The following is a 19505-nucleotide window of genomic DNA, read 5'->3' as shown; positions in this document are numbered from 1 at the left end:
CAAACACTTGATAAGGTAAAAGGGAAATAAGATGTGGGGGGGGGATCCTAAGTTTTTTTATCCTAAAGGATCAGCCCGTGCAACATAAATAATACTTCGTAACTCTCTCTAGATGGAGTGTTACTCATATTATGCAGCGGGCACATACTATCATCTCCTGCTACCCGATTACTATCTTTAAGTTGTTACCTAAAGCGCACTAGTTAATTATAAGTCGTACCTTATACGTGCACTACCCGTCCTATGTCTATGGTCCAGGAAGCATTGAAACTCTATTTTGGGTGGTTCTAGACTTTATTTAGGCTGCTCGGAAAATGTCAAAACTAGGTGACATAAAAAAATACATTGGACTTCACATACAAGAAATTAAAGGCTGAAATTAGCCTTCACAATTAAAAAATAAATGCACGCGAAATAAATTTTCATGTTATGCGGTTCAAGATTATGGAACTTAAATCCCTATAGACATGATTTCTACGTAATAGGCATTAAGGAATGCAAGTAGTTTTCGGAACCAACGTTATTCATAGACAGGATTGTATAGATTGTTACATTGATTATTGAGAAGGTGAATTCCCTTATTGTAGTCTTGCAGTTGTTGCGCCTAGGTGCTTTATGATAATGAGAGTAGAAACTCAAAATTACTCATACTTTTGATAACGACTTAAGTGAGGATGAACAATGTTAAAAAGGGGTGTCATTACCAGTTAGTAAGGCAAATAGTGGCATCCTATAGGCAGGATTCCTAATGATTAACATTTGGGACCTGATTTTGTTGTTAAACCTTATAGGCATGTTTTCTAAGTGGATAATGTGATGCAATGACAGATAAAGGGATTAGAGTCCTATAGGCATGATCTCTAGTGGACACGCTACAATAATGCAAATTAGAGGGGAGTTCCATGATATGTATTTCCTATGGGAAGGTTCTCTAATAACATATAACAACAAAGATATTGAGGCATTTGAGCTCATGCTTTGCTAATAAACAAGTAGTGCGAGTGTTTGCTTTTCCTAATAGCATTGTTTCTACAATATGCGTAGAGCAAGTGCATCATTTCATCCTATAGACATGTTATCTACCTCTCACATATTAATATTAGAACCTACCTCATCCCCCTTTTACTATCACCTAAATCGTTTAAACAAAGATATTATTACAGACCAAAATTAATAAGTAAAGTAGTAATATTACATGAGAATAAACAGGCCTATAGCATGCCCCAAATAAAACAACTAAATACCCAGTCTTGCTGGGCCTTCAATACTTCTGACATAGAGTACTTAGGCCTTCAATAAAGAACCACACAACCATAGGCCCATAGGGAAGTCCAGACCCCTTTCAATGAACCATAACACCAAGTGTTGCACTACTTGAAATAACCAGTATATAACACAATACATGATAGGGAAGTAGAGTATTAAGGACAGTTTTGGAGGTTGAGGAAATAACAAGAACCTAGCCCTAGTATGTTAAAATTCACAAGAGCCTCAATTGGAACCCGAGCAGTGCTCAAACTAGGGAGGCCAACAATAGAACCTAGATAGCCTTGGTTTTCAGTTAGCTAAGAATAGGAATTTAGAATGTCAAAGTAACAGGTAAGGAGGGTAGATAGAGATCACTGAACTGAACATACAACACAAAAGGTTAAGCAAGCCAGTAGGTTCACATACACAAGCATCACAAGAATTAGGAGAAGAAACAAGTTTGCAAGCATACATAGGTTGCACTAGTGGACATCTAAGGGTCTAAATAAAGTTAAGTCTAACATAATGCCATATTAATAAACACTTGAACACAATGGAGGGACTTGACATTTTTAGATATCTCCTTTATTTCCCTGACCGCTTCATTTTGTTTCTTTCCCCATGACGGAGCAGTTTTTCTTGAGCATCTATGTGAGCGGAGAAATGTATGTAGAGATATTTGGGATGAAATCTCTTACATAATTTACTACACCCAAGAACTGTTGGACCTGCTTTGTTGTGAGGAAGGTATCTGGAAGTTTGAGTAGTTCCTGACATATATGGGGTCCTGGACTGTATGCACCTTGGACAAAATGCATATCAAGAAAATCAATCTCTTTTTGAGCAAGAACCATTTTTTTTGCTGAAAGCATGATTTTGTATTTTGTTACCAATTGTAGACATGTGATTTTTGACCCTCCCCAAGATTTTTCATATTTTAGCACTTAAATATTTAATTTAGGCCTAATATAGCTATTTCAACTAATTTTTACTCTTTTACTTTATTTTATTACAAGAAAACAAAAATTACAAACAAATAGTTTCATTAATGTTTTGTAGTCATTTTTAATCTTGAAAAATACCTAAAAATAGTTTTTTTTAAAAATTTCATCCTTATTTTAATAGTTATTTTCTTACGTAGAATTAATTAATAAAAGAGATCGTATTTTTAGTCTCTTTCGCGGGGAAAGAATAAATTTGGGCTTAAGCGACCCATTTTTAAGCTTAGTTTTTTGACATAACCCATAATTCCCAAGCCCATAATTTCTATGCTCATACCCCTTAACCTAAATATAACCCTAAAATGCTAAACCTATAAAATGGAAGCTAGACGTAACGCCTACAATGAGCTAAAAACACGCCTAAGGGAAAATACACAGAAAAAACCAAAAAATCCCTAAGACTTTAGCCACAGCCGTTATAGGCCTTAGAAGGACCCCTCCCTATCGTCCTCATCCTTCAACGTTGAGCCACAACAGCAACTAACCAACACCAGCTAGATCTCCTTTCAACACCACCATCTCTGGCGAACATAAAACAAAAAAACAAGAACCGAACACATGTAGAACACGTCCAAATCGGCACCCAGCAACAACCATGAGATTTGCTTGAAATCGACCCCAATAACCAGTAAAAGCAGTCGCAAATGGCTCGTTTTCAGCCCGTTCATTGTCGAGTTTCCAGCGTCGTCGAGGTCCTTGGTTGAGTCTTGGTCGTGATTCTTTGCTCGACATTGTTTCAATCTTCTTATTGGATTTCAGATCTGAGGTCAGATGTTACTCTTGTCTTTTCTTAAAATTTAATCAATCAAATTTAAATTCGTAGTTGGGTTTTGCTGAAGTTGTTGCTGACTGTTTCGTTCCTGAATGAATTGTTGTTCGAATTATTTGTGATCCCTTAATAGCACTGCCGTGCGTTTGTTCTGATGATATTTAGTTTGTGTGTTTCCTTCATGAATTTGTATTCGATTGGTTTTCAAGGGTGCAAATGCCATCGTATTCACTATTTCCTTTGTAGCTATAGTACGAAATTAGCATAAATAGTTTTGAGCTAAAATCTGATTGTTTTCAACTTTTCCAGTGATAACATGAATTATTTATTTAATAGATTTAAGGGGAGTCAATGTTTCTAGAGGCACACCTTATATTATATCTTATATAAGAGTGATTTATTTAATGGGTTGGAACTCAATTATTAACTTGCATATTTGTTCTTAGTTGTTGTTGTATTCCTAGTTCGTTGCTTTGATTTCGAGCGTTAATTTGGATAATTTGTTGCGCAGGTATCTTGGTTCAGGTATAAATTAATCAATTTTTTTATTAATAAATAAAGTTTCATAATAGGTAAAGTCAATAACTAAGTACTATGTTTTTCTCCCTTGTCACAACCATTCCATAATTCATGACCTCGCGATAATTCGAAACTTGGGGAAAACAATCTTGAACATCGTAGCTTGCTTAGGCACGATTAATAATAAAATATCATGACTATGGGTATGGTTCCCGTGGCATAGTCATGATACATTAATCTCATTCAGGTGTGCATTTCATGTGACCCGGCCATAATTTGATTTTATTAATAAAAAAATAAATATGTTGTAGATCGTGGGTATGGTTCCTGTGACACGATTCGCGATGTGTAATCAAAGTAATTAGTTGTACGATAATTAGATTAATAAAAGTGATTTTTTAAGTGGTTAAAAAATGCACATTGGCTTAAAAGTGTTTTAAAATCAGATAATTAGGCCAATAATAACAGTTGAGCAAACGTGCTAGAACCACGGAACTCGGGAATGCCTAACACCTTCTCCCGGGTTAACATAATTCTTTACCCGGATTTTTGTGTTCGCGGACTGTATCTCTATAGTCAATCTTTTCCTCGATTCGGGATTTAAACCGGTGACTTGGGACACCATAAATTATCCCAAGTGGCGACTATGATTTATAAATAAATAATCCCGTTTCGATTGTCACTTAAATTGGAAAAAATCCCTTATACCCTTCCGAGGGTAGGAAAAAAGAGGTGTGACAGCTCTGACGACTCTGCTGGGGACAAGTACCCAGAATCTCTGGTTTAGGGTTCAAGAATTCGAGCTTAGAATAATTGTTATATTTGGCTTTATTTATAATCTGGTTTTATCTACATGTTTGGGCCTAATGTGCTAAATGTTGCATTTTACCGCTTTGATATTATCTGAATTGTATATATAAATTGCTGCGAAGCCCCTCTCTTCTATCTTCTGAGGAGTGCACGCTGGCGTGACTTCTTTCTGTTAGTGTCATATCCCAATTTAGAACGAGGTGCAGATAAGTTGCAAAGCCGGATGATCTTTTGGTTACCGGTACGCTGCCCCCCCTCTCCCGGCTCGAGTTGTTTGCTCGGGTAAGCCAGGTCTAGAACAATACACCCAGGTTTTAAACCTAGAATAACTCAGCCTCATACCGGATCCCTAATAGGAACGCTTGTTTGCATCATCTACATTTGACTTTGGGGACTCAACAGAGGGGTTGGGTCTGTCTAGGACAGGTGTACCCAAAAAATAGAAGACCATCCTGATGCATCGTATGTGCTACATGTTGTATTTCTTAAAGGGTAAAAGGGTCATTTGGCGGACTAATGATAGTTGATGGCAAATGAAAAAAAAAGAAAAAAGAAAAAAAAGAGGGTGAGGTGTGAAAATAAAGCAAATAGGCCCCAGTTATGTTGTCTGTCACATTTTTGTTAAGAAAAAGACAAAAAAAAAACATGAAAATTTCAAAAAAAAAAACATTTTGCACTTTTTCATCATTTTCCGAAAATCAAAAAATAAAAAAAAGGGAAAAGATAATCCAAAAGAAAAAAGAGTTTACATGTTTCATCATTTTTCAAAACAAAAGGCAAAAAATATGTTTCTCTAAATTAGTTGTTTTTTACTTTAATTCTCGCCCGTATCCAATCTGCCCGAACTACGCATACCTGATTCTCGTCTTTCGGGGCATGATACGTAGGCAACCCACATAGGGTCCGGTCTTCCTATTAAATCTTATGTTCTTGGTTTTGCGGGGTCATAGCCAAATTTTGTACTTCTAGCCACCTTTTAGCCAAATAAGCCATTTTGCAAAAATAGCCTCAATTATGTCTTGCATGTGTCCAATAGGGAGTATCATTGTCTCACCTAGTGTTGGATTGAGTTTTTTTCATACAGGTATGGATCTACTTACCGGGGTTTGAGCATGACAGATGATAACGCCAAACTATGCCTTATATAAGGACACACACGGACATAACAAATATAATCTAAGTAATTCTGCGCAGAGTCGAACCACAGAGAATTAACCTATCAATTACTTCTGTCGGATTTACTAAATTCACAGAATCAATTTCCCCAAACTTTGTAATTCACAATTGATGATATTTCTAACAACTAAAAACTGAAAATAATTAACAGCTAAAAATTAACTATGCTTGATGTGTAAACAATTGGAATAAGGTCTAAGGTAATGATTTCCCCCGTTGGTGATTTCCTTGGTTGTATGTTTCTTATAGCGATGCCTTAGTTGTCTCTATCAATCAAGAACTCTCCAATTATCATAAATCTCTCTCAAGCAATTATGATAATTTACTAGACGCACTCTCTCAAGCTACGTTAGCTAGATTCACATTACCGTTCTTTTAGATTGCACCCGAGGTATCGTTATCTCTAATCCAACCTCTAAACCCTCGGTTATGACTCTCGTCTATACTCCAGGAGTGATGTTGTTTAAACAACTACCTAAATATGCACTTTCTCTCAAGAAGATACATAATAAATAGGAACGGATAATTGAGGGCCCTTCAACTAACCACAATCAAAACGTAGATGAACAAATAGAGATTAACAACCAATTCAAACTATATTACTATCACAACTAAGTCATCCCCAACGGGTTTCACCAAAACCTTAGATCAAAGTATTTAACTACTCATGACAACGTAAGAATAAATTACGAAAATATTCATAATGGAAAATTGCCAGAAAAATAGAAGAGAATAAGAACTATGATGTTTTGGGTGATCTCTCACACTTGTTCTTCTTGCAAAAGTAATCTCCAAAATAAGCTCCCCCCTCTCTTGGACGAGTTTCCTATATCTTATAAGGGTTTTACAAAAGCTTTCCCAAATTGACACTTTGGCCCCTTAAATTTCTGGACTGCGAACATGTCGTCGCGGCCGCGGCGTCGATCGCGGTGCTGACCGCGGAGAACACTGACTCCAACCGCGGTGGCAATCGCGGTGAGTATGTTGGGCCTTTTTGCCTTCGCGTTCCTTCTGTTTTTGCTCTTTTGTGTTTGGGTACTTCTTGAGTGGGTGTTTTCTTCAAATTGACAAATTGGGATGATGCCAAGTGACCTTATGACCCTCGAAGTCATTCTTGAACCGTTAACTGTTGCTAGGTGCATTGCATGAAATGTGATATTTTTAGCTGTTAAATGTACTTACGCTAACATAATAACTTCATTTTGTTCCTTTTTGTTCTCCTCATTTATAGCAGAAGGGTGGTTGGTTTGTGGTTCTTAATGTAACTTGTCCATACAACACAAGGTCAAAGGACAAGGTAGCCATGGCTAGCAAAAACTTGGGCACAAGCGTTGTTGACCTGTCAAGGGAGTTCGTGGAGTCGGAGTCTGAATTAAAGGAGTCTGAATTAAAAGAGGAAGTCTAAAGGGTGAAACAACAGATGACAGAAATGTATCAGTCTTGAATCAGGGGGCATTCTCCACCTTCATTCCCCACTAACTACACTGAAAAACCTGCAACTATCCCACCACTATCACAAATACAGATTCCCACTGATGTTGATATCTCCCCACGTTCTTTTCACATTCTTATGTCGCTCCTTTGGCCACTCATGCTCTTGCAGCTACTCTACCAGCTATTTTTCCTCGATCCTCTAACAAGACCGTGTTCAAAGTCCCGGATGCCCAACACTGTGCTCCAGAACCAACTTTCAAAGTCTCGGATCCATATTCTCACATTCCTCATTTTAAGCCTCCCGGTGAAACTGAACAGCATGCTAAGATAGTGGAGCAAGATGAGATATCCAGGAAGGTGAAAATCTTAGAGCAGTCTTTAAGAAACATGCAAGGGATATAGAGCCAGATGAGCGTGGCTTACAATGACTTGTGCTTGTTTCTTGACGTCCAACTGCCTGATGGGATTAAGATGCCAAAGTTTGATTTATATGACGGACATGGAGATCCCATGACCCATTTGAGGAAGAAAATGGGCATTTGATGATGTCCCTTGAGAGAGCAAGCTGCTGAGTCAATCCCTCGATGGAAGAAAAAGAGATGGTCGAGTACTTTCTCCAAGCTCAAGAGCCAACTTACTTTGGGCATTTGATCACGGCTGTGGGTAGGCCTTTTAATGATGTGGTAAAAATGGGAGGAATGGTAGAAGATGGGTTGAAGTCGATCAAGATCATGAGCTATTCTGCTTTAAAAGCAACAACACAAGCAATTCTGAACGACATAGGAAGCTTGCTGGGTCAGAAGGAACATGATGATGTTGCCATGGTTGTTCCAGAGTCATGACATGGACCAAAGGGCCCGCCTTACCAATATACCCAGACTCAACTCCAACCCCAAACCTATCCCCGAGCTCCACATAATCCACCTCTGTATTATCCTCCGAACAATGTCCGGTCATTTGTCCAACCACCAGGTCGCTCCCTATGGCGAGCACCAGCACCACATAATGTATTCTTGCCTTCACAACATTTTCGAGCACCCAACAACCCCTAGGAAACAAGGGCAGGGAAGAGAACAAAGACAAAGAAATAGTTTCATGCCAATTGGGGAGTCCTATACAAGCTTTTTTGAAAAGTTAAAGCAATCTAGCGTGATTGAGCCGCTCCTCGGCTATACTCCAGACCCATATGCAAAAGGGTTTGATCCTACTGTACGATACATGTACCACTCTAATGTCCAAGGGAATAACATTGAAGATTGTCGTTCTTTGAAAAGGGAAATAGAAAGAATGATTCAAGAAGGGGTAATTGTGATCAATGACAATGACAAGGAGCATGCGAATCCTCTTGGGAACTTGCTGACTGAGGTTAATGATATTGAAGTTGTTAATGGTTTTGGCAATGTTGATGTGAAACCCAGTAGCTAAGATGTCGTGCTTAGTAATTGGAAAGACGCTCCAGCTCTTGGATAGCTAGAGAGTAGTCTTGGTGGTTTATTTTGTTGTCATTTCTGTTGTCCGGGTTATTTTTCAGGGTTGTAATCCGGATATTGTCTTGTGATTCAAACCCTCTATCCTTTTATTTTGCCTAGTTTGTTTTTTTGTAGTAACTTGTTTAGTGTTGTCTAGGTTTGTTCCAGGGTTGTATCCCAGTTTATTTTACTTGTTTTGTTGTTCAAACTCTTTCACCATCTGTCTAATATAATTTTCTGTTTTCTGTTATTTCTAGTCATTTTTTGTTTAGTTCTCTTTTCTTTTATAGTTCCTTTATGGCTGGCTCTAGTGACATGACATGCACGCATAATTCCAAGCCTGGTCTTAAAGTTAGTTTAATCATGAAGCAATGAAATAATTATGAAGTTGATAGGGACATTTAAGGGAAATAAGTAAAGGAATTTTGAGATCACTTCAAGCCCAAATTGTGTGAAACTGGGCAGATAGAACATAAAGAAACCTTATTGAAATGCATCATGCCGCATCGGGTTGAAGCTAAAGGCAAGTTTGCCCCAAATTGGCAGTGGTCGTTCGTGGTAACGAGAGTGTTGTCCAATGGTGATTTGCATTTAACAAATGTAAAAGGCAAATGTGTGGATATGACTATCAATTCTGATGCAGTCAAAAGATATTACGTATGATTTCTTTGGTTTGTTTAATTATGTTGTTTGTGTTTGGCATGCTTTGAAGATTGGAGTGACGAAGGCATTTTATTCTGCTATCTATACAATTTGTCCTTTGTCACCCCTTTGAGCCTTATTTATTTTCTTTCATATCCCTCTTTTGGAATCAGAAGCAGAGTTTAGAAATATGATACAGAAAAAAAGGAGAGAAAAGAGAAAAAAAAAGAAGAGAAAAAATGGAAAAAAAGTAAAGAAAAGAAAAGGAAAAAGAGAAAAAGAAAAAAAAGAGAGAGAAAAGTACAAAAACGAAGCAATTTCTATGTCATGAACTACGTTCGACCTGATTCCTTTTAAGGATACGTAGGCAGCCTCACGGTTCGGTCCCATCAAAATAACAATTCAAAAGTCCCCAAGCAAAGAAACTGGGGCAGAAAGTTGTTATTGTTGTAAGAAATCTTATCCAAGAGTTGTAATTTTGAACCCATTCAAGTTGTTTTGAGCCTTTTGATATCCTTTCTTTCTAACCATATCCAAAAGCCTACATTACGATCCAAAGAAAGACCTTCTAACCAATACTTGAGAAGACCAAGTCAAGCAAAAATGAGAGTCTTATACGTGAAAACCTTCATAGGCACCATAAGACAATGGTAAGTTGAGAGAAAAGAACAAAATGAGAGAGGCCTAATGGTGAAAAGCCTTCGGGCACTACAAGTCGAGTAAGAATCGTAAATTATATTGGAAAATCGGAGCATTGAAGCCCAGCTTCACGGCGAATAGGTACAATAAGAGTTGAACATCAGACTTGCTTGGAAGATTAGGCCATTTAATCTAAAGGTGTATGTCACGGTCATTAGAGTTGGTATCCACATCTGATAAGTGTTTAGTTTTCTTGTTAGGAATCATCTCTTTCCATTGTCCTTACTCTGTTCCTTTTGTTTTGTTTACTTCCCTTCTTGAGTCTATTTGGTTAGAACAAGTGAGAAAGGACTTCAAAATTTGCTACCAACTTTCCAATTGTACAAAACTGAATTTGGCTAGCACATCAAAGTGGCATATGTCAGGAAAGAACAACGTGCGCACTGAGTTGTTAACAATCAACATGCTTTGGGATTCATATGAAATACAAAGGTTTGGTATATATCAATTCATGAACAATGCAACAGATAGAGGATGTTGGGTGAACGGATCAAAGGTATTCTCTGTGATGAGGTTGACAGAGAAAGTTGTTAACCAATGACAAGCAAGGTCTTCCAAGAGGAAATCAAAGTTATCATGGCAAGTGAACGAGCAATATACCTCAAGGCCAATACCAGTGGTTTAAGTCAAAAAAGAACAGCATACGCACTGAGTGGGTGACAATTGACGTGCTTTGGGATTCATGTGAATCACAAAGGTTTGGTAAATGTCAATTCATGAGCAATGCAACAAATAGAGGGAATTGGGTCTGAACGGAGAAGAGGTATTTTCTGTGATAAGGGTGACAAAGAAATTGATTAGTCAATAAGCAAGCAATGTCTTTCAAGGTGAAATCAAAGTTATCATGGCAAGTGAAGGAGCAATAGCCGCAAAGTCAAGGCCACAAACCAACCATCATGTTTAAACTCACAAGTTTTCTTTGTCTGAAACAAGGACAAAAGCTATGTTCATATCAAAGCTTATAAGGTTGAAATTTTCAGGTGCAATGCCCCAATTATGCTTACACAAAGGCTATTGAGAAGATCATATATCACCACTAGGAAAAGCATTTCCTAGTTTGGGTTTTCAAGTTATATTTTGTTGTAGGAGATGCACTTCCTAAATTGAGATTTTACCTTTAGGAGGCGCATTTCCTAGTTTGGATCATATGAGTTTTAGTCACTGAAGTTTTCACTGTTAGAAGACGCATTTCCTAGTCTTGGGCATTTAAGTTTACCCCTAGGAGATACACGTCCTAGTTGGAGTCATTGAAATTTTACCCGTCAGGAGACACACTTCCTAGTACAGATCTTTTAGATTATACTTGTTAGGAGACGCACTTCCTAGCTTTGGTCATTTAAATTCATTCATAGGAGATGCACTTCCTAGTTTGAGCCATTGAAGTTTCACCCCTAGGAGACGCACTTCCTATATTGAGCTTTCCCCTAGGAGACGCAATTCCTAGTTCTAAGCATTAAAGTTATACCCATAGGAGACTCACTTCCTAGTCTGGGTCTTTTCGGATACCCCTATAGGAGACGCACTTCCTAAATTGAGAGTTCATTCATAGGAAACGCGCTTCCTAGTTTGAGTCATTATAGTTTCACCCATAGGAGACGCAATTCCTAAAGTGCGAGTTCATTCATAGGAGACACAGTTCCTAGTTTGAGTCATAGAAGTTTCACCCATGGGAGACGCACTTCCTAGTCTGGGTCTTTCAAGATACACTTTCAAGAGACGCACTTCTTAAATTGATATTTTACCACTAGGAGACGCATTTCTTAAATTGAGTTTCACCCATAGGAGATGCACTTCCTAAATTGAGAGTTCATTCGTAGGAGACGCACTTCCTAGTTTGAGTCAGTTAAGTTCTACCCGTTGAGAGACACACTTCCTAGTCAGGGCCTTTAAAGTTATATTTTGTTTTAGGAGACGCACTTCCTAAATTGAGATTTCACCCCTAGGAGACGCACTTCTTGGTTTTGGTTCATACATATTTTACCCGTAGGAGACGCACTTCCTAGTTTGGTTCATTCAGGTTTTATTTTTAGCAGACGCATTTGCTAGTCAAAGTTTTTGGTTTTACTCATAGGAGACGCACATCCTGGACTAGTCATTAGTTTACTCTCATCATTGCATCAACAATATAAGTGGTTTATAATATTGCTAACAATTCACAAATCTTCCTAGTACAAACCGGGGCAAAAAATTTCGTTTGTTTTGATGAAATCAGGCACCCACCTGGAGAACAAAGAGAGGGCCGAACAAGTTCAAAAGGAAAGCGGATCAAGTTCGGCAATCAGGCAACCCCCCTGGAGAGCAAGGGAAGACAGTTCGAAGGAAAAACAGTCTCAATAGGAAGTAGTTCAAGTTCAACAATCAGGAGCCCACCTGGAGAGCAAAGGGAAAAAAGTTCAAGTTTCAAGGACAAGTAGTGCAATTGTTGGAAATCAGGCGCCCACCTGGAGAGACAAAGGGAAAGCAACAATATTCAAAGGAGTTCAGCAATTAGGATCCCACCTGGAGAACAAAGGGAATCAGTTCAGGTTTCAAAAAAAAGCAGTGCAAGTGTTAAACAATTAGGAGCCTACCTGGAGAATAAGAGAATTCACTTCAGAATGCAATTAAAGTCAGCAATGAAAGAAGCTCACAGCAAGAATGAGAGTCAACAGTCCGAGATGATCAACGGAAGTTAGTCACAATCCAAAATTAAAAAGAATGAAGTAGAAGAAAGGCAAGAATTGAATCCACATGCAAAAGTTGATGAAAGATGTGAGCTGCTCAAGACATGACTGAAGTCACAAACATAGTGTGTCCGGCTTTGATCCGAAAAGTTGAAGAAGAATGAACTAGCATTTGCAACTAGCAAGCGTCAAGGTTCAAATCCAAAGTCTGCATGAAGGACCACTCAAGAATCAAGATCAAGCTTCAGAAGACTTATAGATAAGAATCTTGTAACTCAGAGTTGACAGGCTTAGTTAGTCTTTTTCATTTTTTTTGATTTGGATGTAACATTAGGACCGAGGACCAGAACCTCGACGGAACGACACCTCGACTGGCTCTCCACCTCGGTATACTCCATCATCTTACTCAACCCTGAACTATACGTGGCCTGATTCCTTTATAGCCAAGGATATGTAGGCAGCTCAGATACTAGGGCTCGGTCACATTCCCCTTTTCTCTTAGTTTTTGTCTCCTTAAATAAGGGTCGGGTCAAAAAACCTGTCTAGTCGTTCTTTGTCCGAAAACTCTTCGCGTTTTCAGTCAAAGAGGGGCAGCTGTAAACATGTGATTTTTGAACCTCCCCAAGATTTTACATATTTTAGCACGTAAATATTTAATTTAGGCCTAATATAACTATTTTAACTAATTTTTACTCTTTTACTTTATTTTATTACAAGAAAACGAAAATTACAAACAAATAGTTTCATTAATGTTTTGTAGTCATTTTTAATCTTGAAAAATACCCAAAAATAGTTTTGTTTTAACTGTCAGTCTTATTTTAATAGTTATTTTGCTTACATAGGATTAATTAATTAACAATATCGTATTTTTAGTCTCGTTCGCGAGAAAGAATAAATTTGGGCTCAAACGACCCATTTTTAGGCTTAGTTTTTGGACCTAACCCATAATTCTCAAGCCCATAATTCCTAAGCCCATACCCCTTAACCTAAATATAACCCTAAAATCCTAAACCTATAAAAAGGAAGCTAGACCTAACGCCTACAATGAGCTAAAAAACACGCCTAAGGGCAAATATACAGAAAAAACCAAAAAATCCCTAAGACTTTTGCTACAGCCGTTATAGGCCTTAGAAGGACCCCTCCCCATCATCCTCATCTTCTTCAACGTTGAGCCACAACAGCAACTAACCAACGCCGGCCAGATCTCCTTTCAAAACCACCATCTCCGGTGAACATAAACCAAAAAAACGAGCAATGAACACATGTAGAACACATCCAAATCGGCACCCAGCAACAACCATGAGATTTGCTCGAAATCGACCCCAATAACCAGTAAAAGCAGTCGCAAATGGCTCGTTTTCAGCCCGTTCATTGTCGAGTTTCCGGCGCCGTCGAGGTCCTTGGTTGAGTCTTGGTCGTGATTCTTTGCTTGATATTATTTCAGTCTTCTTATTGGATTTCAGATCTGAGGTCAGATGTTACTCTTGTCTTTTCTTAAAATTTAATCAATCAAATTTAAATTCGTAGTTGGGTTTTGCTGAAGTCGTTGCTGACTATTTCGTTCCTGAATGAATTGTTGTTCGATTTATTTATGATCCCTTAATAGCATTGGCGTGCGTTTGTTCTGATGATATTTAGTTTGTGTGTTTCCTTCATGAATTTGTATTCGGTTGGTTTTCAAGGGTGCAAATGCCATCGTATTCACTATTTCCTTTGTAGCTATAGTACGAAATTAGCATAAATATTTTTGGGCTAAAATCTGATTGTTTTCAACTTTACCAGTGATAACATGAATTATTTACTTTAATAGATTTAAGGGGTTCAATGTTACTAGAGGCACAATTTATATTATATCTTATATAAGAGTGATTTATTTAATGGATTGGAACTCAATTATTAACTTGCATATTTGTTCTTAGTTGTTGTTGTATTCCTAGTTCATTACTTTGATTTCGAGAGTTAATTTGGATAATTTGGTGCGCAGGTATCTTGGTTCAGATAGAAATTAATCCATTTTTTTATTAATGAAGAAAGTTTCATAATAGGTAATGTCAATAACTAAGTACTATGTTTTTTCCCTTGTCACAACCATTCCATAACTCATGACCTCGCGATAATCCGAAACTTGGGGAAAACAATATTGAACATCGGAGCTTGCTTAGGCGCGATTAATAATAAAATATCGTGATTATGGGTACGGTTCCCATGGCATAGTCATAATACATCAATCTCATTCAGGTGTGCATTTCATATGACCCGGCCATAATTTAATTTTATTAATAAAAAATAAACATGTTGTAGATCGTGGGTATGGTTCCCGTGACACGATTCGCGATGTGTAATCAAAGTAATTAGTTGTATGATAATTAAATTAATAAAAGTGTTTTTACGGGGTTAAAAAATGCACATACGCTTAAATGTGTTTTAAAATCAAATAATTAGGCCAATAATAACAGTTGAGCGACCGTGCTAGAACCACAGAACTCGAGAATGCCTAACACCTTCTTCCGGGTTAACATAATTCCTTACCTGGATTTCTGTGTTCGCAGACTGTAAAACAGAGTCAATTTTTTCCTTGATTTGGGATTTAAACCGGTGACTTGGGATACCATAAATTATCCCATGTGGCGACTCTGATTTCTAAATAAATAATCCTGTTTCGATTGTCACTTAAATTCGAAAAAAACTTCCTTATACCCTTCCGAGGGTAGGAAAAAGGAGGTGTGACACCAATGCCTCAAATTGACGGAGCAAGGCGACATGTTCCTCCAATGTATCACTAAATAACAGGATGTCATCTATGTAAACTAAAGAGGTATGGAGGATGGGCTGGAATATTTTTATCATGGCTTTTTGGAATGAGGAGGGTGCAGTTTTTAATCCGAAGGGAATAACTTTCCATTGAAAGTGATAATCGGGGGTGCAAAATCCCGTTTTGGGTCTTTCTTCAGGGTGGATTCCCAATTGCCAAAATCCAGATTTAAGATCAAACTTGGAAAAATATTTGGCCTTGGCTAAGTGTAAGAAAAGAGTGAGCTTATTTGGGATAGGAAATTTATCATCTTGGGGGAAGTAGTTAAATGGTTGGTAGTTAATGACTACCCTGAGTTTTCCTCTTGTCTGCTCAGCTCTTTTGTTGACATAAAATGCTTCGCATGCCCATTGTGAATTCCATGACTCTATTAGATCAAATTCCAAGAGTTCTTCACATTCCTTCATTGAAAGCTGAAGATGATCTGGATTCATGCCTGAACGATTGGCTTTTGTTGGATTGAAGCTTTCATTCTTCTTAAAAGGGAGCTTGATAAAAAACTCTTCGTTCATCCATAATGGGCTTTTCTCTTTCTTCATAAAATCCTTGTGGGATTCAACACATGAATGCTCAATGAGATGTTGTTCAATCTCCTTGATTTGTTCGTCGTTGGTGATTTCGACTAACCTTAGAATTTTAGAATAAGGTTTGAACTGCTTCTTAAAGGTTATCCCATTAGCCCTGATCTGGAGTTGATCTTTTAGTTGTCTGAAAATGTCGAATCCAACAATAAGATCTTTCTTTGGTACATCGAACCTTATCAACTTGGTTCTATATTTCAATCCTGGAAAGAACTCAATTGTGACCAGGTGCTTTGTGATGACAGTTGTAGTCAAGATTCCATTTAATGCAGTATTGAAATCCTAAAAGTGCGGCACCTATTGATCTTCATGGAGAACAACAACATTCATGAGTGAACAAGCAACTCCAGTGTCAAAGAAAGCAATGACTCTGGTTGGTTTATCCAATTTAGATGAATAAACCTTGAGTTCCACTTGAGGGATGACTGTGATGGCATTGATCTCTTCCTGGGTGTAAGCACGTGATTTTTGCCCTATATGAGAATTACTCCCCAAAAATTCAAAATCAAATGATTTTCCTTGGTGTGCAATTTTGTGATATTTTTGGATAATTATTTGTATTTGTCTGTGCTTGTTTATTTGTTAAATTAATAAAAAATACAAAAATATGTCGCATTTTGCATGTAGGATTTAATTCTACAATTGTTAGTAATTAAATTTGTTTTACAAAAATTAAAAATTACAAAATAGGCATCTTTTGCATTTTTAGCATTTAATGTCCAAATGAACAATTTTATGCTTAATTATTACTTAATTGTGCGTTAATTGTTATTGGGAGTTAATTTGCGTTTCTATAACTTAATTTAGTTCTTAATAATTATTTAAGTATTTTTAGAATTTAGTTTTACAAAAATAAAAGAAGAAAAGAGGGCAAAAATACAAAGAAAAATCGGATTGGGCCACTTCTTCAATTTCAAACCACAGGCCCAAATAATTGCCCAACCTTCCCCATGACCCGGTCCATTCTAAACCGGGTCGATCCGGTCCGCCCCATTAACCCAAATACCCAACACCCTTTCTTCATTTTTTGACCAACACAAAACAAAACAAAAAATAAAAAAAATAAAAAAGACCAAAAAACCCTAAAAACTAAAACCATCCGCCCCCTTCCCTATTTTCACCTTTTTCTTCCCCAAAACAACCCCTCCACCTTCAACCCTCCCATGAATGCCCTCGCTACTTCCCTTCCCCCTCACGACCAACTTCTGCTCCTCCTCCTTCGTTCTTCATTCAAACCACCAAACGACACAACCACTCTCGCGTCCAAACGACCCCCCGTCCTCCATTAAAACCAAACAACCACCTTCAAGCTCGAGCTCGACATCCATGGTCGCCACTGCTGCGTCTTCGTCGTCAACAACCAGTCGTTGCTACTCCATTCCAGCTGCTTCTGTGTCCTCGCTCCAGCTGCGTCGTCCGCTTCTTCATCTGCGTCTTGCGTCGTCTGCTTCTTCAGCTAATCGAGCTGCGACCATGAAGAGTGCCACTGATTTGGCTGCAATAGTTGCTGCTACTGTTTCAGTTTTCTTCCTCGTCGTCGTCCATGGATGTTGCTGCTACTGTTTCAGTTTTCTTCCTCGTCGTCGTCCATGGATGCTGTTGCTGCTCGAGCATCGCTTCTGCTGCGTCGACTGTTGCTGCTACTGTTTCAGTCTTCTTCCTCATCGACGACCTTAGTCGTTAAACGCAGCAGCATGTCGACGACCATAGCTGCTTCAGCTGCGTCCGCCACTGTCCGTCGACCTCGCTACTCCATCATTTTCGTTTCTTCGTCGTTGTTTTGAATCGGTTAGTTGGTTTATGTTTCAAATTTCGTCCATATTTTGTTCGGTGTTTTTCGGATCCAAAATCGATAAATGATTCAATTCTTGTTTTGTTTGTTCGTCGTTGAAATGATTTTTTGTTTTGTTCATGTTCATATGTTTTGTTGAATTAATTTTCAGATTTCAAATGGAAATTTAATTAGTTGTTTTTCATGTTTATTTCATGTTTGTTTTATTGTTTAGGTAAAAATTTGTTAGTTTAATGTTTGTTAGATTCAAATTGAAATTTAATTGATTATTTCTTCAATTTGTTTCATGTTGTTATGTATTTTCCAGAAATTATTAATGTTGTTTGAGTCATTTAATCCGTCATATTTGTTGTTTAAAATAGATTTTAATGCATGTTTATTCATTGTTTGAAGTTCGTCCAGTAAATTAATTTGAGTTTGTTTTGCTTTTTAATTTGTTGATTTAATTTGAATCATGCATTTTGTTGTTTGTATTGTTGTATCCTTGCTCATCCATTGATGGTCTAAATTAACCAGGATTGGTTCCCAATATGGTTAATTCATTCTATTAATTTCGAGTTGTGTTGTTCATCGTGTTCGTGTAATTTGTTGTTGAAGATTGTTGAGAAATTGGTCATCTTGGCTATATTTTGGTTAAGTTATGATTAATTGATTGTTTAGAGTTGATGGGGGTAGTTTGGTAAATTGCATTACATTCAGGGGTAGAATGGTAATGGCAATAAGGTCAGAGGGGTAGTTTGGTAATTGAACATTATTATAATTGTTTATGTAGGCATGAGGGACAAAATGTAATGGGGTGGTGTTTTGATATAATTGTTTAACATAATGGGGGACAAGACATGAAATAGTGGGGTGAGAATATTGTATTTGTTTAAGTTAGGCATGGGGGACAAATTGTAATGGGTTGAGGTGGATGTATTTATTTAATGTATGCATGGGGGACAAGGTTTAAAATAAAGAAAACATTAAGTAGTGGGGACAAAACATGCCCTTGGGGGAATAATTTCGGGTTGGGGATTCAAGACTTGTCTTGCTATATATATAGGGTCATTTGACATATTTTGGAGGACCGGAAAATTAGAGAGGAAGATTTGAGATAGAGAGTGAGAAGAGAAAAGAACTTGAAGAAGACTTAGGACTCGAACATTAAACAGATTTTTACACTTGAGAGCAGGCAGACTTGAAACATTTTGAGAGTAAAAGAGAAATGCAATTTGAACTTTCACTCGAGTAATTTCCGTTTGCTTTTCTCGAGTGTTATTCAAAATCAGTAAGCTACTGCATCCTGTATCTGTCTCTCTTCTGCTTTGACTGCGATTGCACTTTGGTATTGCTAATTTTTCAATCCGTTGCTGGGTTATTCTACTGGTTGTTACTGGTTTGCGGTGTTGCTGAACCTACTGTTGCTGTGTTATTATTGTTGCTGACTTCTCCTTCTTTCGTTCTTGTACTGCCATTTCCAGGTACACATTTGTACACTCTCGGCTTGAAGCGAAATGAAATATTAATCAGGCTCTTGTTTCCTGTTGAATTCCTTTTGTTTAGATTTGTGTTTGAATAAAATTTTCCTTTCTTTGTATAAAAATGTAGTTGACTCATTAATGAGTAATGGGGTTGCATATGTATAACTTCTTCATCTAATAATATTAGTTCAAATTAATCAAAATTGTTTCGATATTATTATCTATCTCATGTTCTAGTATTATTGAATAATAGAATATAGAATGAAAGCAGTTTTCCTTTGTACAAACTCGATCGCAATTTTCCATTCACATTAGCCGTAACTTAATAACTAATAAGTTACGTTTTTCAGCATGTAATTAATTGAGAAATTTTCTTTTATTTTTAGAGACAAACTTAATAGAAGAAATGTAGTCACTGTAGGTTTAT

General features: G+C 37.5%; 1 long non-coding RNA gene across 1 annotated transcript; it reads left to right on the top strand.

The window, feature by feature from the left end:
- The first annotated feature begins 2593 nt into the window (after window positions 1-2593).
- LOC138880285 (uncharacterized) lies at window positions 2594-19300 on the top strand. The gene is made up of 3 exons (XR_011402790.1): window positions 2594-3015; window positions 11980-13900; window positions 19079-19300. It is a non-coding gene; the product is annotated as an uncharacterized lncRNA (long non-coding RNA).
- The last annotated feature ends 205 nt before the right edge of the window (window positions 19301-19505 follow it).

Source organism: Nicotiana sylvestris, chromosome 10 (assembly GCF_000393655.2).
Source record: "Nicotiana sylvestris chromosome 10, ASM39365v2, whole genome shotgun sequence".
NCBI lineage: Eukaryota > Viridiplantae > Streptophyta > Magnoliopsida > Solanales > Solanaceae > Nicotiana > Nicotiana sylvestris.
The sequence above is the reverse complement of the archived record's forward strand: the minus strand, read 5'-3'. Positions and strand labels throughout refer to the sequence as shown.